Genomic DNA, 23883 nt, shown 5'->3' with positions numbered 1-23883 from the left:
GCCTGATGGGAGCAGCTGGAATGAATGATGAAGGGGGTGAGACGGATCCTCTGTGGTCAGGGTGGCCTTCCTGGCCACAGAGCTCTTAAACAGTTCATAAAGAGGTGTTTGTTTGGTGCCGGCCCGGTTGATGACATGGGTCAGTTTGGTTTTATATTTGACGGTGAGGAAGTTGTGCCTGGATAAAATATTGAAGGTGAGGATGGATTCTAAGACTAGTTTTATTGAGTTCACATAGAGCGTGCTACTCAAAAGATCTGCAGAATGACGATTCTTTGAGAAACAGGATTTAACAGGATTTAGAACCTGAAGCAGACAAAGAAGTCAGATGGCAGCAAATTCAACAGACATGAAACATGAAAATAAAAAGGTGCAGAAAATACAAGCCAACTGCTGTGATGAACTGAATTTTTCACAATAATTCAGAGAAAATGACACTGACAAAACAAGGCACATCTGTAAAATCTGCCAAATTTTGAGATTTACAAAAAAATGTATTGTACGTTGACAAGTATTTATATAAAAATGTGTGCATGTGTTGTTAAACTGGTGGGTTGCAAGATGAGGGGCTCTTGGGAACTACTGTGCTGTGCCTTTCCAGCAGCTTTATTTTCTTGGATGTGTTTGGGAAATGTCCACCCTTGTTTATTATCATCATCCTGACAGATAGCAGCACATTTTTAGCAATGGTTTCTTGGTAAAATCTTCTTCATTCTTTTTTTCATTGTGTTCTTTTCACTTCCACATTTGGGGTTAGCTGAGACGTTTAGTAGTTTAGAAATTCTTCTGTAACCAGAGCGGCAATGCCCCCAGTATGTTGCAAACAACAAGTTTGTAAAGCTCAGTGGAGAACTCGTAGTTTTGACTGAACTAGCTGATATTACACATACAATTTCACAAGGAAGTGTCAACTTCTGCAAAAACGCATTTTATTTTCGAAATACAATTATAACAATAAACAAAAACGAAAAAAAATACAAACTTAACCAATTTATCTTTGTAATATTTTGATCCATGTGCAAAACGTGACTTACCCTGAGTCAAACCAGAACATTATATTATTGTTTATATTTTCCCACCTGTCTAAAATCAAATAACCTAATTAAAAGCATCCCTTTAAAAGAAAAAAAAAACAATTTTATTCTATTTTTGAGACCGATCCAAATTTTAGGGATTTAATTGGTTCTTGAGGGAGTTGGTGTAGTGTCATGCTTTAACCACTAGATGGTGGCAATGTGCGCTGTTACTTGAGACGGAATAAAACTAGAAAAAGTGCCTGTCTGGGATGCATGCATCTTTATTCCAACCTTTTTTTTATTAATCATTCCACTAAATTTGCCCCTCCTTTTTTAGAGGATTGAGATGTTAAGCTCGAAAAAAAAACTGTGTTCTTTTTTTGTATCTTTCTACCCTTTAATTTGCATTTGAAGATGTTTTGCAACTTAAAGGTATGTGGTGATGCCTCCCATTCCCAGTCAGAATCAGCTGGCAGAGGAGGCTGCGTCTCCTCCTCCTCCTCTCCGCCCTCAGCCAGCCTCCTGGCTCTCGGACACTCTGTTCTCGGCTCTCCGCTCCTCTTTGCTTCAGTTGACCAGCGTCGCAACTGGGCGATGCACCTCCAGGAGAGCCTCTGCTTCACGGTCTGTGGAAGATTTTAAATTCGCATCCCCCAAACCTGGGTGACAGTTTTTTCTTGTGTTTGTCTTGCCTTTTGATCTTCTTTGATTTTCAGCAGTGTCATTCTGACAAGCTATTTCCTTGACAAGGTTTTTGGTTACCTACCTGTAAACTGAGCACTTCGTTCGCTGCAGAGACACTGTTTCCAGCATTCATTTCATCTTGAGAAGAGCCGGCTTACAACTGATAACTCACTGGGAGATGTTGCAAGGAGAGCCGCACAAACTGGCTTGATTTGGGGGAGTTTTGTTCTTGAAGACATCGACAGCATCTTCTACAGAAGCAACGGAGACGCTCTTAAAAAGGTAAAGAGCAACACTTGATCAATAACAAAGTAGGTTGTCTCACAAACAAATAAATAAAAGTGCAAATCCAGTTTAAAAGTTGGAAACTGTTCAGTCCTGCTCAGCTGCTTTTGTTGAGTTCAAAGCCAACTGATAAAAATCACTACTGAGCCAATAAGTGACTTGCAAGGCATGTTATGCTTTTAATTTTAATTAATTAATTGATTAACCAATTAATTAATTAATTAATTGTTTGAAGAAGAGAGAGACAGAGAGGGAGAAGGATAAAGTAAAACTGTCTTTACTTTCTGTGTGTGAAAGATTTTCTTGTATTATTGGACACATTTTGTACACATTTTTGATATGTATTTATTTATTTATTTGTTTTTTTCACATAGAAAAGTGTTTAAAGGGCAGATTCTTTTTCAGAATGACACAATTTCTTCACTTTCTATACTTGCTCCTCATAAATGAGGAGTTCCACAAGCTTGTATCCCTGGCTTTAATTTGATTTTTAAAAAAGAAAAAGAAAAAAATATATAAAAACAAAAACAGCTTTATTGACTTGAAGTGAAAAATGATGCAGCGTTAAAAAACACAAAAAACAATATAATGTATAATTGAGTATAAAAATGTTTTTGCAAAAGGAATTAAAAAAAACAGCCTCTTTGTAGTTTCATAGTTCAACAACATTGGTCTCATTAACTTGACATATCAACATAAACCACTGTAGATTTGTTAAAAAAAACACAGATTGGGAAATTTTTTAGGTACAGATTATAATTTTTGTGCCTAACCTGAGTTATTAATGCTTAAATTCTCAGCGTTTCTGTTTACCTTGCTAATCAAACGAAAGGTACCCATCTGCACTGCTTCCCAAAAAAGGTGGGAATCACCACAGTAACCACTTTAGAGTCCTGAGAGGATTTTAGATTTCAGTTTAAGGATTTTTATATGAAAGAAAATAATAAAATGAGTCAGTGTTTTTCAGGTTCTACTTAGTACACCCAATGATTTAACTGCTTGTAGAGCTTCCCATTAGCAGCAATTAACTTTTTTTGAGCAACACTAATGCTCAACAACCAATAATGTTCAGCCAATAGAAAACAGCTGCACTCTCAAGTTATTAATAGGCTTAAGATAAACGATGTACATTGATCAAATTATTATCAAAATTATTTGCAAATAGAGTGAATGTTAAGATCTTAATGTTAATATCAAGGCAGAATACTAATTTCCTGCTTCTTATGGTGCCAGGGAGGGAGTGTGCAAATGTTTGAGTTTAATTGTCTTTTTTTTCTTTTACCTTTAAAGTGAAACTCCATTAATTTTCTTTTAAAACTTGTACTCTCATAGCAAAATGATTGCTATTGTTCTCCCAATGGTTCTCTATGTTGTCCACAATGCTTTAGCTATTAGTTGTGCATCCTTGTGTTGCTCTTTGGTGGACTAGTGAAGTGTCCAGGAATGACCCCACCTCTCGCTTAGTGACCGGTAGATCCAGGCACCTACAAGGTTTAAACAGGTATGGAAAATTGATGAATGGGTACAACTTGTGTGCCTCATTGTGGCAATATGGATGTCAAACACTGAAAAATGTCCACTTAGGGGAATTTAGCTTCGATTAACCTCCTTTTATACATAAAATAATTTGCATGTCTGGGTAATTTAGACTTTTTCCAAACCTATATGCCTAACGGGCTTCTTTGCATCCATACCTCAAGGGTAACATCTGATGTACAGGATGTATAAAACTCAGCTGTTCAGGCAGTAATGTCCAATATATAGGCATCCATGGACTCCCTCAATCCTTCACATTGTCACTCATGAAATCGTAAACATCTCTTTAAGACGGTACATCTGAATTTTAGCTGGACTTGTTCCCAGAAGGCTGGGCGGTTGTTGGGAATGGCCTATGAACTAATCAGTACCGCAGAATTCCCCAAATTTTGTAACAAGGTGGTCAAAGTTGATTTAGGGGTGATTCATGTAAAGCCATAAAATGCAGGTTGCAGGCTCCTTGCATCATATAACTCTCTGGAGGCTGGGCAGCCACAGTTGTGTGGAGTTTTCTAGAAGACCCAGAGCCAGGCAAACTCTTTCATATCATTCTTCCATCTATCTGTCTTGCTGCCCTTATCTAACAGCACTACCAGCTACAGGAGGGGAATGCTGCTCTTACTGTAAATATGGGATCTGTCTGTTTTTGCGTGTTGTGGTTTTTAGAATGTGTATGTGTTTAAGGGAGTGAGGGTTGTAAGTAAATAACACAGGAGTATACAGAAGGAGGACAAATAATTAAGGAAAACTATGGAAGTTGGACAAAAAGAAGAGGAAACCACTTTGAAGTAATTCAACAAGTAAATAAACACAGAGCAATGGGGGTTAATGGAAGAAATACAGTAGAAGACAGAAGATGGGAATAAAGTATTCTTTTTATACTTTATGTTGTAACAAAAAACTTCAATATATATTACTGGAATTTTATCTGACAGACAAATGACTGAACATGTTCTTTAAACATTTTTACAATTGAAATTCTGAAAAGTTTTTTGTCCATTTAATTCAATGCCTAAGGGAGCAATAAGTGAAATTTCATTACTTTAGATAGAAAGAACTGATGAAGAAGTGATGTGAAGAACTAAAGCTAATATTTCAGATGACCTATAGCATGAGGTCACACCACATCTCTGTTGTTCTCCAGTCTCTTGTTTACAAAGCCGGGCTGGCCGTGCGAGCGTGTACGTGCGCGGGCGTGCACGTACGTGCATGTGAACAGCTGCCAACCAGAGCTTAGCCCCTCCCGGCCCTAAAATGCTTCCATCAGAGTAGTGCAGCGTGGAGCCACATGGTGGAGAGAACCCCAAGCAGATCAAAATGTTCTCTTGCTAACAGCATTTTAAAGTTATGAGTTACTTACTTCTTCACTAGAAATGTTCCTTCGAAAGGTGAGGCTGCTTTACTGTGTTTTTATCCTTTACAAATATGAGCATAGAAGGCAATGCGTGAGAAGGGAATGGAGAAGCTGGGTGGCAGCCGGAGTAAACATCTTGCTTTGGTCTACAGACAGTGCTCAAGCACCACCTAGTGGTGAAATGTCACTTATTGCTCCTTTAAAGAACTACCTTTTTCAGCACTTATAGCTACAACTTATTTGTGGTATTTCTCTACCAGCTAGTTACATCTAGTAACTTTTTTTGTACATTTTCTTAACAAAATAGAAATAAATTCAAGCTCAGACTGGATGGAGAGCGCCTCTGAACAGCAACTTTCAGGTTATGCCACAGATTTAGGTCGGCTCTTTAAGTGGGCTACTCCAACACAAGAATGCGCTTTGATCAAACCCTTCCATTTTAGCTCAGACTGTATGTTTGTGGTTGTTGTGCACCAGTCCAAAGTCACAGTAATTAATCTAAGCTGAAGGGAAGTATTCAGATGACCGAACTATGGGGTGGATGGGTCGTGTTTGGGATGATATACTGTGTTACCTTTCTTAGACACTTGCATGTTGACCAGACAGATACATTTTGATCCGATCTGACCTGAGAACCTTTTTTAATGGGTTTACTGCTTTCCCTACGTGGGATTGTGGCAAAAATATGACTTCTTAAGGCAATCTCTCAACAACGGCTTTCTTCATACCATCCTTCCATTAAAGCCAGCATTCTGGAATGCATGGTCAATGGCTGTCCTGTCAACATATTATTCCAATTGAGCTGTTGATCTCTACAGCTCCTCTAGAGTTGCCATGAACTTCCTAGTGGGTTTGCGGTTGTATCTACCAAATTATGCTATAAACTTAAATTTCACCATGTCCTGTCTGCTGGTTGGTCCTCATGAGGCCGTTTGTTCACTAATGTTGCCTTTACAGAACAGAACAGCTGTATTTATAATAAGATTAATAGAGGCAGACTCTATGGTGGTTTCTGAATGGTTGCTATAGGCAGTTAGTTGTACAGGACTTTGCTTAGGTGCATTGGATTAAAGGGGGCTAGAAACAAACACGCCCCTCTCGTTTAAGTCATTTATCGGTACACAACGTTGAAAACTATTCATCATTTTCCTTTTATTTAAAAATTCTGTGCAACTTTGTGTTGGTCTTTTACAGAAAATCCCTCTAAAATGCATTGTCAAATAAAACGCATGGGTTATGTATATACTACATGTATATGTAATTGGCATAGCACAGCGAATACTGAAACAATGTGAAAGCAAAAAAAAAAAAAATGAATGAAAGTCAAGAAAATTAGACAAAAGGCAAAGGAAAGGAATGACAGAGGGAGGAAGGAGGTCAAGAAATAAACACAGAAAACAACAACAACAAAAATGATCAGAGTTAAATAAGCAGCACACCAGTGATAAATTGTTGAAGAGGCGCTATCATGAGATAGAGTTCTCCATCACTCTCCCGGCTCCTCAAATGTCCAGTCCTCTGGTGGTCCCCAACCTGAAACCCCCTGTGGAAGCCCCCCTGTGTAGCTGCTGGCCTCAGGCCGCTGTTGTTTCCATACTTTCCCTGCTGTTTGTACATGATGGGTTCAGTGGGTTCAGCCCAGCTATAAAAGCACCACTCCCCCCCTATTTCTCCCCCTGCGGCACAGGACGGAGTTTGCGGGCCTCAAGTTGGAGGAGGCCCTTTTTGCTTCTCCTCCTATATAACTCTTTTTGACTGTGTTTTCCTCTCCTTCCTTGGCTCGCCGGCTGGTTGTGGTAACAATTTTGGGCCCAACCCTGGACCCGACAGTCATTTTTCTCCTCTTAGTTTCAAACCACCAACTAACCACTGACTCCCTGCATCCTTCCCCCCTCCTCCTCCGTCTCAGGAATGTCTTATTCACCTCCTCTGTGCGTCTCTTCGCTCTCATTCTGACATGGTCAAAACTCCCATCTGTTTGTTCCAGCACCTGAACACCAGCGTGTCGACACAGCTCAGTGAACGCACACGTCTTCAGACACACAAAGCCCCCCCACCAGCTTGTGCCGACCACCTGTGAGGGTACACACCCACACACACATGTCCATAAACCTCCCTTTCTTCTCCCTCTTTTCCATTATCCTCCAGAGAGCCCAGAGACGAGGTCTTCGCTTCCAAACCAAACACAGACCAAATTCCAAAAACCCCAACTCGACACCCCCACCCCCTCCTGCTCCATCTCACCCTCCCACCCTTTCATATTTGCCTCTCCCCTCCCTCCCCGTCGGTCTTCTACGTCTTCAAAAAACCCCAAAATATTTTAGAGACGGCCAACAAAATTGTTAAAGGTATATAAAAATACAATCTGCCTTTACGTTCTGTCTTAAAGCAAATAAGAAGTTTTAAAAGGCCCTTTTCTGATCTTTCGAAGCTATTCCCCTCTAAAATGGGAAGGTGCTGCCAGACATGGATTATGGTCTGTCGTCCGGAACAACAGCCAAGTACCAAGTTTGAAAAGCAGAAAACGCATTGTTTTCCTGATGTAAAAACACTTTTGTAACTGTCAAAAATGATAAGTGGACTCAAATTAGCAACAGACCAAAAGGACGGGAGTGAGCACTCCTTTCCCAAAGGTCCTAAACTTGACAAGTGAGATTTATGAAAGCAAATACACGAAGAGCGCAGATTTCTTCTCACCCATCAAAAACCAAAAACATCATCTCTCTTCAGAACACGTTTTGAAACAGTGGGACTCTTGACCTCAAGGGAAGGAGCAAACCAAAGCTGAGAGATGTGGCCACAACACAGTTCACGGCACAATGACCACGGATAACTATAATAAAGTCAGCAGCAAGATCACTGAGGCGACTGCCGGTGTTTATGAGCATTAAGTTGAAGAAAATAGGTTGTCTTACCGTGGTTTTTACTTTTTTGTGTTCACTGGTGTCTATGGGTCAAGTTATACACTATGTTTGAAGTGGCATTCGTGGCTAAAAAACATGTTTTTTCCGGGAAGGCTAACTGCGGACAGACATATAGTTTGAGAGGCATCACAGACTGAGTACTGAGAATAACGTTTTCAAAGCCATATCACCATAGTGCAGTAAAAAAACTCATGAAACTTGGGCTGATTATGTCTAGAAAAAGGAGACTTTCAGGGATGAAAGCCCTGCTCTGGGAGAAAGGGCTCACACCTGTGTGCATCAGATTAGCAACATTGGTAAGGACACAAACACAAATTACAACTTCTACACAAATTCTAACAAATTCCACGCCGTTATGCATTGAGATCAAAGTTTGCCGTTACACATGTAACTTCATCCCTCTTTGTTGTTGTCTGTCTTCTTGCTTTTTCTTTCCCCACTTGTTTTTTTTTTCTTAGTTTTCTCAAGTTTGAACCTGTACAATTCATGAATATAACTATCTGGAGCTACGTGCCGGAATATAACAGAGATATAAACGTTGTTAAAGGGGCAATAAGTAATATTTCACTACCAGTTGAGGCTTGAGCACTGACTGTAGACCAAAACAAGATGTATGACAGCTCTACTTTTCCTCCAGCTGCAACCCAGGCCCTCCTTTTTCCTCCCCTGTTAACCTGTCGCCTCCACTGCACATACTTAAAGGATAAAAACACAGCAAAACAGCATCACCTTTTGGTGGAAGTAAGGAACTCAACAATAAGTAAGTAAGTAACTCATAATGCTGTTAGGAAGAGACCATTTAGATTTTCTGGGGGTGCTCTCCGCCATGTTGCTCCAACTCTGTGCTGCTCTGACGATGATATTTTAGGGCAGGGAGGGGCTAAGTCCTGAGTGGCAGCAGTTCACATGCACGTACATGCATGCACGCCTGCATACATACATGGAGGTGCGGCCGGCCTGGCTATGTAAACAAGAGACTAGAGAACAACATAAAGAGATGGTGAGTGACCTCATACCATAGGCAATCAAAAACATTGGCTTTAGTTCTTCACATATTTTTAGTTGTTTTTATCAAAAAATAATGAAATTTAGCCTATTGTTCCTTTAATAAATTATGAGCTAGGATCAAATGTCAATCACAGATGGGTGTGCAGTGGTTATTTGTGTGTTCTTTTTGCCCACATACTGGATTAAAGTCAGAAGACTTTGCTTCTTTTTTCCTCATGCTCCTATGATGAGCTACTATCAGTGCAATGACATTAATATCTTAATGTCTTTGAAAATCTGCCCGTCTGTCTGTCCATCTATCTGTCCACCCATCCATGTTTCCTAACCGAGAACAAGACCAACAGGCTACAGTACACAGCTGGGATTGGTTATTATTTACTGGCTTAGCGCTCACACACACTCATGAAGCGACACACACACACACACACACACACACACACACACACACACACACACACACACACACGCACACACACACACACACACACACACACACACACACACACACACACACACACACACAGTGAAAATAAATTGGGTGAATCTGCTCTGCACAGAGGAATGTGAGACACATGTGTTTATGTGTTCTGGGTCTGGATGACAGAAGGAATGAAAGAGGGATGCTAGGAAACAAAAATGAGGGTAATGTGGAAAGAGAAAAACACAAAGGCAAATCTGAATGGAAATGGAAAGAAAGCATAACTAAAACTAGATTTATATCCAGGTTTTAGGCTATTTTTGGCCTTGTTTGGCACACCTTGATAGTTGGAGAAATGTGCTTGTTTCCTCTTTACCATTTTTTCCCCCTTTTCTTCTCTCTTGTTTTTCTCTGTACAAAGACACTGTGTTTGTAAGGGGCCTTTTAAAACTATTTGTATCTCCTTGTTCTCCTTTTTATTTCTTTTTTTCCCTTATTTGCCTGCACAACAGAGTGTAACTATGAGTAAAAGCATCAGTGAGGGGGAAATAACTGTTTGCCCATTAAAAGCATTAAAATTGCTCTATTTTCTAAATAATAATATTAATTAAAAAAATAATACAGCATGTGTCAGTGAACTACTGAATAATTAGGGAAGCAACTATAACTATAGGGTATTTGCTGCTGATAGACCTAATGTATGTTCAGCTTCTTTTAGTCAGATCTCACCATAGCAAAACAAAGTCTCTTATCTTACTTTTTACTGGTTGAACATCTTATATTTATCAAAAAACAGGACAATGATATGAAAGTAATATTATTTATTCACAATTTTTTTAATTATTTAAATGATTTGTTAATTTATCATTCAACAGGGTTCAGTGCCTGGATCAATACGGTTTGCTTTATATACTGTAGCATCCCATTATATTTTAAACAGAGTAGCATACATTTTTGTTCCTGTGCACATCATACTATAAGTTATACATTCCTTAAAACTAGATGTAATTAGGAATGGCTTTGGTGACCCTTGGTTTTCGTTTTTGGTCGTGCTCTTACGTGAGGCTGCTGAGTGACGTTGTTATCACCTCTCATTGGTCGGCTTTCTTTATCCACATTGCTTCACATCCGTGTGAATACTTTCAAAGCTGTCCCAGCTGCGACTTTCCCTTCTCATAGCTGGTATCTGTGTCCTGTGACCTTTGTGTCTCTTTGTGTCCCTTTCCTGTGCTTTCACCTTCAGTCGGTTATGGCAGATGGCTGTCTTTCCTGAGTCTGGTCAGTGCTTTCGTGTCCGTCTGTGTCTCTTTCCTGTCCTCTCCACTGCAGCTGGTTGATCAAGACGGGGTCCTCTGCGAGTCGGGTTCTCCTGGAGGTTTCTTCCTGTTAAAAAGGGAGTTCTCCTTTTCACTGTTGCCCGTCATCTCAAGGACATATATAATGGTCGAGCAAACTAAAGCTGACTCTGAAATCCATCTGCTAATTTCCTTACCTGTTTCACATTTTAAAAGTGCTCATGCTGGCTTTGACGCTGTTGAATTAAGTTAGATTATAGTAAGGTTAAATTGGACCCTATTGATTTGTAATTAACTTAAATGCAAAAGAATGAATGATGGCATATTGGATTAAACTGATTTAAGTGAAAACCCTTTGCTCAACACACCAATAAAGAAACACACAAAAGATGGAAGAAACAATAAGTCAGATCATGAGCATAAAAAGGAAAACAACAACGAAGCTTGTTTTTGGGCTATGCAATAGTTACATTTTTACGATCGGATTAAAATGTATTCGGACTCAAAAAATAAGAAAAATAATTGGATTGTACTATTTATATGGGCACAACATGAATTAATCCGATCATGATACCCTTTTAGATCCACCTGGGTTATTTCAGAATAGAACCACCAAGATGCGTAGAGTTATCAAAATTCACAAAAAAAACCCAACACAGAAGTACTTTGGCATCCAAAGGACAAAGCACAGATACGAGCAGCGCATCGAGGACAACTTCAGCAGTAACAATCCACGTGACGTGTAACCTACTAGCATGGACATCTTCAACCTCTCTCTGCAGCTCTCCATGGCCCCTGCGTGCCTTTAAATCCTCCATAATTGTGCCCATTCCCAAGAAAACAACCATCCCCTGCCTGAACGACTACCGTCCAGTTGCTCTGACCGCTGTCGTCATGATGTGCTTTGAAAGGATCCTCCTAAAATACATCAAAGAAACCATCCCTGCTGGCCTGGACAGCCTGCAGTTCACCTGCAGGGAGGATCGCTCTACAGAGGATGCTGTCTCGTTATCACATAGCTCTGACTCATCTGCAGCATCCTAACACCTAGGTTAGGATGCTATTTGTGAACTTCAGCTTAGCCTTAAACACCGTGCTCCCAGACATGCTGGCTCTAAAGCTCCACAACCTGGGATTATCTCCACTTCTCTGCTCAGTGGCATTCCTCACTGCTCTTCACCAACAGGCCCCGTGTGGTGAGGATGGGGAAACACACATCTACTCCACTGATCCTCAACACCAGCACGCTGCAGGGTTTTCTCCTCAGCCCTGCTCTCTTCACCCTCTTCACCCACAACTGCTCTGCTATCCATCGAACAAACACAGTGGTGAAGTTTGCGGACGACACCACTGTGGTGGGGTTCATTTCCAACAATGATGAGACCCACTACAGAAAGGATGTCTGCAATTTGTCACAGTGGTGCTCCAGGAACAACCTGATCCTGAACACCAGCAGGACCAAGGAGGCCATAGTGGTCCAGGAAGACCAAACACACTCCTTACTGCTTACAGGGGGAGGTGGTGGAGCATGTGGACAGCATAAAGTTTCTGAACATTCACATCTCCTCTTGTCTGTGAACACCTCCCACCTGGTAAAGTAGGCCCAACATAAGATCTTCTTTCTCAAGAACTGAAACGGACTGGACTTTCAATTAAGCTGTTAAAAAACCTCTGCAGAGCTACAATAGAAAGCATTTTGTGTCTCAGCATAACTGTGTGGTCTGGGAGCTGCACAGTACAGGAGAGGAAGGATTTTGCACGGGTGGTGAGGACTTCACAGGGGATTTTGGGATGCCATGTACAGGACCTAGAAGAAGGCCAGACGTATCGCCACAGATCCCACCCACCTTGGCTATGCATTGTTTGTCCCAAAATGTCTGGGAAATGGTTCCGGAAGATTACATCTAAAACTAAAAGACTTAAAAACAGCTTCTTTCCTAAAGCTTTGAAGGCTATCGCCCCTTGCTGAAAATGAACAAACCATCAGTCCAGTTCATAATCTGATAAATGTTACAAACACACTACTGGTTACACAGGTTTCTGATCTGATGAAGATCATTTATACTAATTCCCAGTAGATAATGAGTATTAACACACCTAAATCTCTTAGGGACTGTCTGTTTGGACATTCATGCAAATTGCACGATCCTGCAACAAAATATATTGCACGGTATTATAGAATGCTATCTATTTGACTTGAATATAAGCACAGGAGCAGTTAAAAGCTATATGCTGTTGAGACATATATGCAGGCTCAAGCCCCTCCGGGAGTGTTGTTGTTGTTGGCCAGTGTTGCCTCATCAAAATTCTGGTAACACATAATGACAATAAAACTTCTGGCTACTTGATCCTTGATGTTGGAAATTTTAAATAAACATGTGCCTTTGAGGGCTGCATAGCAGCACAGTTGGTAGCACTATCACCTTGCATCAAGAAAGTCCCAGGTTTGAACCCTGGCCTGAGGTCTTTCTGCATGAAGGTTGTATGGTCTCCCTATGTATGGAGGGTCCAAAAACTCTGTTAGGTTAATTGGTCTATAAATTGCCCTTTCACAGCAAAATGCCAGCGATGGACTGGCAGCCTGTTCAGGGTGTACCCTGCCTCTCATCCACGTGACCCTGCATGGATAAGTAGGTATAGACAGTGAATGGAATTGCCCATTTTGTTAATGTGATGAAATCTATGTTGACATCAGGTAAAGTTTTAGATCTGCTACAGTCCTTTAAAGAAGACTACCTTTGGTGGTAGTCAGAAACCTTTTTTTATATAAACGTTAAAAAATTGCCTTCCTATGAGGTGGTCCATTTCCCTTTGAAGTCAGAACTCGGATCTGGGAAAGAAAAAACAACTCCACCCTATTCTAGGTCCAAGTTGGGAAAACACTGGTATTTTCTATGTTCAGTGACTATGCTAACTACCATTTGCAAAGCAACCAAATATTTACTGTGCATGTTGGACCTCCAAACTCCGCAACATTTTTACTAAAGGAGGTTTGCCGTGTCCAATTTTAATCCGATGCAATTTGCAATTTTTAGAAGCACAAATTAACAGTTTTTTATTGTGTCTATATCTCTGTTGTATGCTAGAGGCAGCCATCTTGCATTTTGACGTTGTTGTTGCTAAGAAATCTGACTTTCCCACTCAGAATATAACAGAATAAAACATCTGGGGACCATTCTTTTAGTTTCTTCCAACAGAAATCTTTGAAAATTTTACTTCTGAGAAAAAACAAATTGCTTACAAAACTGTGTCTTTCAGTCAGTAAAACATTGCCAGAAGAGATTCATTTTTAAAGTCGGTTTTAAGACATAACACCGCAACTTGAAAGGGTCAATATCCCTGTCCCAAAATGTCTGTCCGGACAGTTTTAATTAGAAAACTTTTTATGTTTACTGAGGTGATATTTTACCGCTTTTCAAGTTAAGACGGTTTTGTAAATAAAACGTGTGATGGTTTGAGGTTTCTGTTAAATATTGCATAGGTGTAGTTTAAAATAAAAAGCTTTGTCTTTCTTCCTTAATTCCACCCAGTCCATGTTTTATAACGTCTCTTGTGGATGAATCAACACTTTTAAGCTTCTTTGCCTTCCTTATAAATGTACATAAGGCCAGTAAAGTGTTTTTCAAGTGAAAAATAGGCCCCTCTTTGTGAGGTTACTCCCCCAGTCCTCTGGTCCAGACAACTACTGCCACTCCCTTTCTAAGAGAAGAAGACGCCAGTGTCAGTGTGAGACAATCTACAGGCTCTACTGGTGGCTATTGCAGACTCGCTGTGCAAAGTTGCATCATTTAGCACTGTTGAGATGCAAGAGAGCCAAAGGGAGAGAGGGTGGGAGAGTAATACTAAGACAAATAATAGAAAAACTGTGAGGATAGGAAAGGGTGGGAGTCCATGTCCTGCAATTTCTGTTGGAGGTTTTCACCCCCTCTTCGCTCTCTCGTTTTCCTGTCCAACCACATTTTGCGTCACGAATGAAGGTCAGCATCCTGAATGCTGGCATTGACATCATGCTGTGATTAGAAGCTGACATAATACAAAACAGGCTTCTAATACGATGGTTCTTACGCTGTGGCACAAGTACCACTAATAGATTTGTGTGCTTCCTTTACTGGCACTCAGCAGACAATTGGCATTGTAAAGGTAAAAAGTTAAAATTAAAAGTGATTTAGAGCACCAACGGCTACAACATTAGATCAAGCACAATGTCACTTGCCTTATCAGAACCTTCTTAAAAAAAAAAAAGGGCCAATGGGAAAACCTGAAGAAATCCCTGTCAGAATTGACGAGGACAAAAACGACCCAGGACTGAGTGCTGTTTGCTACTTTTGCGTTTAAACTAAAAATGTAATATCTGGGAATTGCATCAAAACCAATTTATTCATGTTCCAGTTCAAAGCTTGAAACCCAGTAAAATTTCATAGTTCATATGCTGTGTAACCAGGCTATTCACCGTTAGCATCACAAAACAGTAACAAAGGGCTTAGAAAATGGAAAGGGGCCCATTTGTTTCTGAAAACATCACGATTTGAAAACGGGTTCCAGAGTGTAACATTTTGTAGACATCCTGGTCTCCGTTGTCGTGTTCACAAAAAATAAATAAATAGACTCCGTCTCTATGGGGACCTCTGGCACATGTACAGCATAACTTATGGATGGACACGGAGTGCTTTTACGCACGCACAAGTTGTTGAGTTTCAAAGACCGTACTGCCTAGTAGCGGCATGAGAGGGAAATTACACAATTTTTAAAGTTTCTACCAGTGTTTGTTCATGGAGACTGTAATAAAAAACATCATGTGGATATGTTAACAGAGATGGAAAAACAATCCTGTTTTTAATGATTATTTGTCTCGTAAGCAGGGTCTCAATGAGTTGCAAATTTTGTGAGGTGCAAAGAAATCTTTTTTTTTTCTTGCTCTTTGGGTGATAGTTTTTACACTTTCAAATTAGGAAGTTTCAACCTCTGAGTTAATAGAATGGAGAATTAAACAGCTTTCTACAACAAGCGGAGTGGCCTCAAGTGGGGAAGTTTACGTATCTTGTTGTCTTGTTCATGAATGCTGGAAGCATTATGGCAAAGATTTGACTGATGGATTGGGGCCTCATCTGCAATACAGAAGAAACCGACGAGTCAAAGAGCAAGTACTCTCGACTTAGCTGCCTGTCCATGTTCCAACCCTCTGTGGAGTTGTGAGATGTGGATTGTGGAGGAAAAATCCTGGATACAAGTAGCTGACATGAGCTTCGTCTGTACGGTGGCCAGACTTAGTTGTACGGATGCATTGAAAGGTGTCAGCTGAGGTAGTTCAGGCATTTGGAGATTTCCCATGCATGGTCCACTAAGAAGAAGACTCAGGTCAAACCCAAAATGTGCTGTAGTGGAATGATGCTGTGTCTGAACTGGGGACATTTTGGGATCTTTCAGACTAAGCGAGTGGAAAGTGTCATTGGCAAGGGAAATGTCTGGGTTTCTCTACTAGACCTGTTACAGCCGTAAGCCGATCTCAGAGAAGTGGAAGACGATGGATGGATGGATGGATGGATGGATGGATGGATGGATGGATGGATGCATGGATGCATGGATGGATGGATGGATGCATGGATGCATGGATGGATGGATGGATGCATGGATGGAAAAGTCCGAGATGTGGTGGTATTTTGGAAAATGTGGTCTGATGGTACTTGTTCCAAAGAAATGTGGAAACCACAGGTCTACCACATTCAGAAATTGTTTGCACCTGGTAAGAAGTTGCTCTCATACAAGTAATAACACAACTTTTTTTTCTTCTCTATCTGCTTTAGAAAGTTTTGCCTGGCATGAACAATGTTTTCACTTTATTTCTCCTCACTGTGTGGTTTAAGGACCCCCACCCCTCACGCCGTCACGATTTCCATCTTGTTTCGCAGCCCCTCTCAGTGCTGCTCCTCACCCACCGTGGTGTTCTTTTGTTTTTGCCCAGCGCTCTTCAAACAGGTATCCAGTTTCAACGTCTCGTGCAGACACTCCAGCCTTTATAGACGGCCCCCTTCTTCTTGCCTCTGTGTGCCTTCAGATCACAAAAAAAACAAAGCCCCCTGTGATCCTCGCACATGCAGGGACGTTCTGAAATTCCTTAAAAGGACTTGTGGCGGAAAGATCAAAGAACACCGCTCCTAAAAATTGAAAGTTGACTTCTTTTGGTATAGTGTGATGGGCTGTCATTGAACCCAACCTCCCTCGCCCTTCTCATCTTGCAGATCAAACTATTATCCTGACGCTTTTTTTTCTGCACCCCTTTTTATAGGGTTTGAACAGAAAGCAGTAGGTATCATAAGTTAAACATTACATATGATGCTGTGCACATAAAGTAATATGCAAAGCTGCAAACATACAGACGATTTCAAAAAGAAGTCACAGGAAACCGGACAGCAATGAAAGACGGGAGTTAAAATGCACTGGAGAATGAAGTATGCGAGAGAGAGAGAGAGAGAGAGAGAGAGAGGAGGAAAGGAGTGGGAGGAGCAGGGAACGGGAGAGGTATGCTCTGCTGGAGGACTGGGAGAGGAAAACCACAGGAAGGAGTTAGAGGGAGGGAAGACAAGAGAGGAGGGAGTAAAAAAAAAATACAGGGAGGGAGAGGCCAGACCAGGGCAACCGTGGAAGCAAATGTTTCCTGTGAGAGGAGGAAAGCCTGATGAGTGTGTGTTGTACCTGTGCGTGAACCTGAATCCATCAAGTGGGATATGTCATGGATGTTTTAACTGTGTTTACACTTGCGGTTCATAAAAAAAAAAAAAGCTTGTCCTTCGTAGTGCATCTGAAAGGGAACTCTGCACCGGTTTATGTAAATCTTTGCACTTAAAAAGGGTGCAGCTCTTAGAGTTGGGTGCGCATACCTCAAAGCGGGGAGGAAATGCCGGATGTCTAAATGCAAGGCTTTAAGTTGTCATAGCATGTATTTTGCTAGGGATGAAAGGGGTTGGACATGTCGCAGAAGCACCGGTCACTGAGGGGGGGGGAAACTGCCCGGAGGTTAGAGGTTTAAGCCCGGCTATGAGTTTAGCCGGCATGGCGTGACTCTGGTCGGCGGTGCGTGCCTGGATGCATGTGGCTAAGGTCCTGCAGAGTATGTGCGTTCCTTCGCGGCGCTTCCAAACGGCAGTCCGTATGTGAGTGTGTGTGCATGAGAAAAGTCAGCGAGGTTGCTGTGGAATGGGAAACCAGTGCGGTGAAGGAGTTGGCAAGCGAGCAGCAAGACCTAAACACTGACTTCATTGTGGTTTAGCTTCTGCCTTATATTCTGCCGGGGGATTGTGTCAGTGATTGTGGAAGAATTTGTGGCGACAGCGAGTTTGGGAGCCGAGGGAGGAGGTGTGCATGTGGCTGGAAGGTTGCCGGTTCAAATCCAGCCAGTAAAAGTAAATCAAGAGCGCTCTCGCTGCCAGCTGTCATTAGGGAGCCATGAAGCGGGACACCCAATTGAGGTTTAGCAGCTGTGTCACAAAAACTACGTTCAACCCGTGTCTGGCGCCATTTAAGAGTCAAACACTGGCTGAAAACTTCTGTCCAGGAAAAAAAAGAAAAAAAAAATACAGATGCCTGCTAAAATTCTTCCACTTGGGATGCAAGATTTCAAGTAAAAGTAAGAAAAAAAAAGGCACCCCAGTAAGATTTTCTGACAAATTATGGTCCATTGCAAAAGAGAAAAAAAAAGAAAAGAAAACCCACAACAACTGAGACGTCGACTTTGTTTCTTTGAATTTTAGAAGGGCTTGGATTGTTGCTCCTCGGCTTTGCCTTGTTGTTTTTATTGTGACGTTCCAGGATGGAATTTGGAATAAACATCTGAGTGTAATCTAAAGTTGGCGTGGTGGAAGAGGCCACATTATTCAGCAATGTGAGCAATGGTGGACTAATGAGTCACATCTCTTTAGAGCCGGGTTGTTTTTCAATTTAGTTTCCTTCTCTATCTCGTTGTAGAAAATATGCATGCTTTTGGGTACCGAGCGCCTATACTCAGTTTTAAATCCCACATTTTACATTGTCATAAAGTCAGTTTTCTTCATAAAGCGCCTCACCATTGCAACAACTTTCACTAAAAACAAAAAAAAATCTTATGATTTATCTTGGCAAAAAAATATAACCAGTGATTCCCTTGCAGTGTATGACTTCTAAAGTTTCTTCTTGCTCTGTGCAAAATGGGGGGTGGCGAGAGGATACACCATGAACAGGTCACCAGGCCATCACAGGATGTTGTGACGGCAAAAGATGCTTAATTGACTGAGGCTGATTTTATCCCAAATGGGGATTATACGCTCATATCTCTCAAACTGAAAACATGTAAAATTCCTCTCTCTTTCCATTTTTCATACCCGCTTATTTCTGGGCTGTCTAAACAGTATCCATGCATTAGGTATCTTAGCTATATTTTGTCCTTGAGCTCTGTCTGGCGGTAAATAGTCATCTTTTCTCAGCATCTTTAGCCACCTCAGAATCAGCAACTCCAACAACACTACGTCCAGCGGATCCTAATGCCAGGGGCGGTTCTAGACAGGGGCCAACAGGGGCCTGTGCCCCTGTAGAACTGTTCCTGGCCCCTGTTATTTTTACATAAAACATGATATTAAATTTCTTGGGATGATAAATGCTGACAAAGATACCGTGACTGACTGGTCATTTAGATCAGTTGTATTTTTTTTGTTTATGTTTTTACCCAATAATAAAATAACAAAATAATTAAAAAATAAATAATAATAAAAATAACAATAACTAAAAATTAAGCTGTTTCACGTTAAGCTCCTGCTGTATTGAGAAAAGATCAGAGGTCTGCAACCTGCAGTTCCAGAGCCACAATTGGCTTAATATATTAAACGATGAAATGTTGACCTGTTAAGTTTTTTCCCCCCCAATCTTTTGTTCTGTGCCCCTGTGAAAAAACACTGGCCCCACCCTGGCCCCCCTGCTAAATTTGGTCTGGAACCCCCACTGCCTAATGCCTTCCTTCCTGACATGCTTTCATAGTTGCAGTCACTGGCATCATTCTCATTTGAATTCGATATCGGATACACTACCCACCTCTAGATCTTTCTGTCATGTACTGCACACCAGCCTTACCAAAAGAAAATACGCTCATTCGTTTAGCTTTTTGTTTGTTTGTTTGCTAACCAGCTGATTTTTTTCCCCTATGGTGGCCAAGAAATGGTCAAAAAGCAACTGGGTAGTGGGGGGCCTCAAACTAAGGCGCTACTGGTAAGCACTTTTCAATTTAGTTCACAAGCTGAGTGCTTTGTTGACCTCTTATACTAGTCTTAATATCAACCCGCTCCCAAGAAGAAAGATAGGACTTGAAAAAATGGAGTCTGATTACTTACCCTTGGATGTTTATTTAGTCTGTTAACTCTGCTGCTAAATGAAAAATAGAGATAAACAAACACACAATATAACAGTACGTACGGACTGGATGTTATCGACGGCACACTTTTGCCACATGCTCATTTGGCTAGAGCAGGGGTGTCAAACTCATTTCTACACTGGGCCACTTTAACATCATGTAGTCAATAAAAGGGCTGGTTGCACCTGTAAAGATGACACTTTTGATTTCATAATTTCATTCCAGTTCACATAAAAATGTAAAAAATCTCACAGTAACATAAAATCAGCCCCCTTAGGCCCATTTGAAGTGTTTATCTGCAAAAAAATATATATTGGGTGAGTTAAACTTTCAACTCATCATTCTGCTTCTCTTTTTCCCTTTTTGGACATTTCTGGATTGTTTTAGTGTGTTGTACAAAAACTGACATCTAGTGGGAGGATGCTGTTACTACACAGTAAACAAAATCAACTTTCGCTACAGGACGCACAGTTTCAGCTACTTTATACAATTTAAAAGGATATATGCCTCTACTTTATGACATGATATGCCTTTTCTGGCTCTTGAGGGCCGGATAAATTGCCTTGACGGGCCGGATTCGGCCCGCGGGCCTTGAGTTTGACACGTGTGAGCTAGAGGGATTGCTATGAATTAGTCTGTGTGATTGGACTGATTTTAAGTAAGCATTTCTGTACATAAAATTAATGTTTTATGTACTTCTTTTTCACTTTTCCATCTTTCTTCCACGTGTCCTTGCTTCCTGCCTCATTTTCTTATTTTCTTCCTGTTTTACTTGAGCCTTTACTGTCTTTGATGCCTTCCAAGAATCCCTTCAAGTATCTTACCTCTGTTTGTTATGGCTTTGCTTTCTTTCGTCCTTCCCTTCTTTACCCACTTGAATCATTGCCTCTCAGTGTCCTCCCTTCCTTCCTTTTCTTCCTGTCTCATAGTCCTCACTTCTCCCTCATTTTCTTTTTCTTCTTCCTCTTTCGTTGTCTTCCTTCTGTCTTGTGTCCTTCCTTTCTTCCTTGGGTTCTTACATTCTTCTTTTTCTTTCTTTCTTTCTTTCTTTCTTTCTTTCTTTCCCTCCCATCTGTCCAAGTTTTCTTTCTCCCTGCACTTCCATACTTAAAGTACTGAGACAATTGGAAAATAATGTAGGAACGTTTTTTCCCCAGTGTAGAAACAATCTAGGAACCCTGTATGAATGACCAGATGCAGCCCAGACCTCTTTTTTTTTTTTTTTTTTGGGAAGGACATTTAAGACTCATTAATGTAAAAGATGGAAATGGTTATATTCCAAAAGATCCTCAGCAATATTATTTTTCTTAACACTGGTACCGTGATAACAGTATATTGTCTAACTATTCTGCAGCCAAAGCAAGCAATGCCTGGATTATTATGTTCCCAATATGGCATTGCTACATTCAGCAAGTGTTAAATAAATCCATGCTCAACAAATTCAACCTGATAGATGTAAGGGACTGCAATAGACTGGCGACCTGTCCAGGGTGAACCCCGCTTTTCGCCCATTGACAGCTGGAGCTAGGCACCAGCAACCCCCGCATCCCAATAGGGATAAGCGTGTTAGAAAATGGACGGATGGATATAGAGGATAAATAACCAGAGAGTTACATTTAAATGTTTTAAAATTAGGGGAACTTCAGTTTTATGTTACTATTCAAGGAGGCAAAAGATGAGTTTCTGCTGCGTTCATCCAGATAAACTCGATGGGACAGAAAACAGGTTGTTTTGCAAAAACAACTTGTCCCCTCTGTATCTTTTGAAATGTGCAGCTGTATCAATCTTAGAGCCTCACAGAAGACGTAGCAAAAGAAACTCAGTATCCTCTCCAGCATGCAAACGGAGAGCAGCAGCTTAAAACGGGATTAATAAAGAAATGTCCCCAAGATGTAATTTTGTTCAGATAAACCCATCAGTGTTGTCAGGTTTTCCAGCAGCTGCTAACCATTTACCCTTCTGCGGGATTTTTCCACATTACTGCAGTCCGTCCCTTTTGGTTTCTCTGTGCGACCCTTTCCTTTTGAAGCAGCTATCCGAACCTTGAGTCATTCGGCTCAACCAGAGCACAGGGTCTGAGTCACGGACGGAGAGCTTTTTGAGTCATGCCTCAGCAGCAGAGTTCAAACATCAGAAATGAAAACACTACTGTGAAATCTTGTTTAGCCACTCAAGAGCAGACCACAGACATGCAAAGCAACAGCTAACTATCACGGTATCTCTCAGGAGGTTTTCCCCCCAAGAAACTGAACAACTGACCTTAGAGAACTATGTGGGTTTTTAAAAAAAAAAAAATGCATTACAGGAACTGAAATCTTTCTGGGAATCAGATTGTTGGGTTAGAGTGAATACCGAGACTCAGACTGCACAATCGAAGGTTCATTGTTTATTTGTCAATAATGTAGGCAAATGTGTCGTTAATCTGTAATTGCTACTTATGCAATAACTTAATTCTGTTTCATTGTATAATTTTTTTCTGAAAGCTCTTAAACAGCATGCATTTTTGCATATATATGCCTCACTAGATATTCTGTCTGGGGACATGTATGTTCTGTTAAAGACTTTTAGGATCTGCATACGGTGTGTTGTTTATTTGGCCTTTCAGTGTTGGTCTAATGAACACAAAATTATCTTTGTCAGCTTTTAAATTAGACTTTAATTTGAGCTCACAAAGAATCTTAAAATTATCCATACTTTTTTTACATTCCCCCTTTATTACTTAGTTCTAGTTTATCCCGTTTTGCTCTTGGAGTTCTCTGTATTTATGTTTCATGTCCTTTTTTCATTTATTCATGTAATCATTTATGTGTTTCATTAATTTTACGGGTGCTTTACATTTTTCTTATACTTATTTGTTTTTATTTATTTTTGTATGTAATCTTGTTTTTCCATGAGACAGACATCTCCCAAAGATAATAAAGCAGTGTAAAACTTGATTACCTTAGATTAGAAAAAGTTGGATTAGAAAATGTTATATACTTGATATATAACCAACCATACCAATGACATATTTTCTTTAATTTTAAGACAAAAATGTCACTTGAAACACTGACCTATTCCATTTTTTATTGCTTGTGGATCAAAAACTGACCTCAGATAAAAGTTAACGCTTCCAGCGGACTCTCAGATCCAGGCAAAATGGCGGGACAAGAAGACAGAGGATCACTTTGTGACATCTCAAATTTACACAAATGTCATTTTATTTATGCCTTTTTCTGAATGTAAAAGAAAAAAGTTTGTGTAACCATGTAAGGTAATTTGCCCTTTAGTTTTAATTTTTTTAATAGTAATATGTCCATCAAGCTGGAGAAAGACGCTTTTAGTGCTTGGTTGTCTCCAGTGGCTTGGGTGTTGTGGATCGGGTGGCTCAGGGGTCTTCAGCTTTTGTGGTTGTGCAATCAAAATCCCCGATGTTGGATGAATTCGTAGAGGCTGTGGAGAAGTTTTTTTTCAGCTCGGCCCAGGAAAGTTTTGGAAAACAAAATGTTTAACACCTTAGAAATTGAAACCTGGGACAATAACAGGTTGAAGAACTGTAGACCTAACTCAGGATAGTGATTAACAGCAGGAGTGCTTGAAGATCTTCCAACTGTTATCACTATGCCCTCAAAGGAAGAGTCAGAGTCTGAGGACTCGTTGGAAGGCAAATTGATCACCATGGCAGAGTTTGCAGGGACAGATCAGGGTGGTGGAATCAACTAATAAGTGCACCAGCAGTATCCTGTAGACCTTGATGACATTGAGGAGGTGATTAAGCCATTTGATTCAGACCTCTCCAAAAGTTCTGGGACTCCAGCCCACGAGGACTGACATTAGATACGACTCCTCTGTTGTAGAAGAAAGGAGGGTCTGACCAGCCGTTGAACTTCGCAATTCAGGAGAAACAGAGTCTTTGATGCTGGCCTTAGAACAGTAGACAAGGTAACGACTTTTTGCTGAGCTGCTGACAGCATCATGGCAGCTAGGCTGTCCGGTCCATGTGTGGTCACAAGA

The 23883-nt window shown here is 40.7% G+C and overlaps 1 protein-coding gene across 1 annotated transcript in view; it reads left to right on the top strand.

Moving 5' to 3' along the window:
* The first annotated feature begins 1506 nt into the window (after positions 1-1506).
* The window catches only part of LOC105939479 (zinc finger protein GLIS2), a 36126-nt gene continuing 13749 nt past the window's right edge, over positions 1507-23883 (top strand). Inside the window, exon 1 of the mRNA XM_021307946.2 lies at positions 1507-1982. The gene's annotated coding sequence lies outside the window, so the exon portion shown is untranslated. The remainder of the gene's footprint in view (positions 1983-23883) is intronic.

This window comes from Fundulus heteroclitus, chromosome 5 (assembly GCF_011125445.2).
Source record: "Fundulus heteroclitus isolate FHET01 chromosome 5, MU-UCD_Fhet_4.1, whole genome shotgun sequence".
Classification (NCBI taxonomy): Eukaryota; Metazoa; Chordata; class Actinopteri; order Cyprinodontiformes; family Fundulidae; genus Fundulus; species Fundulus heteroclitus.
Note: the sequence above shows the minus strand (reverse complement) of the source record. Positions and strands in the feature narration are given on the sequence as shown.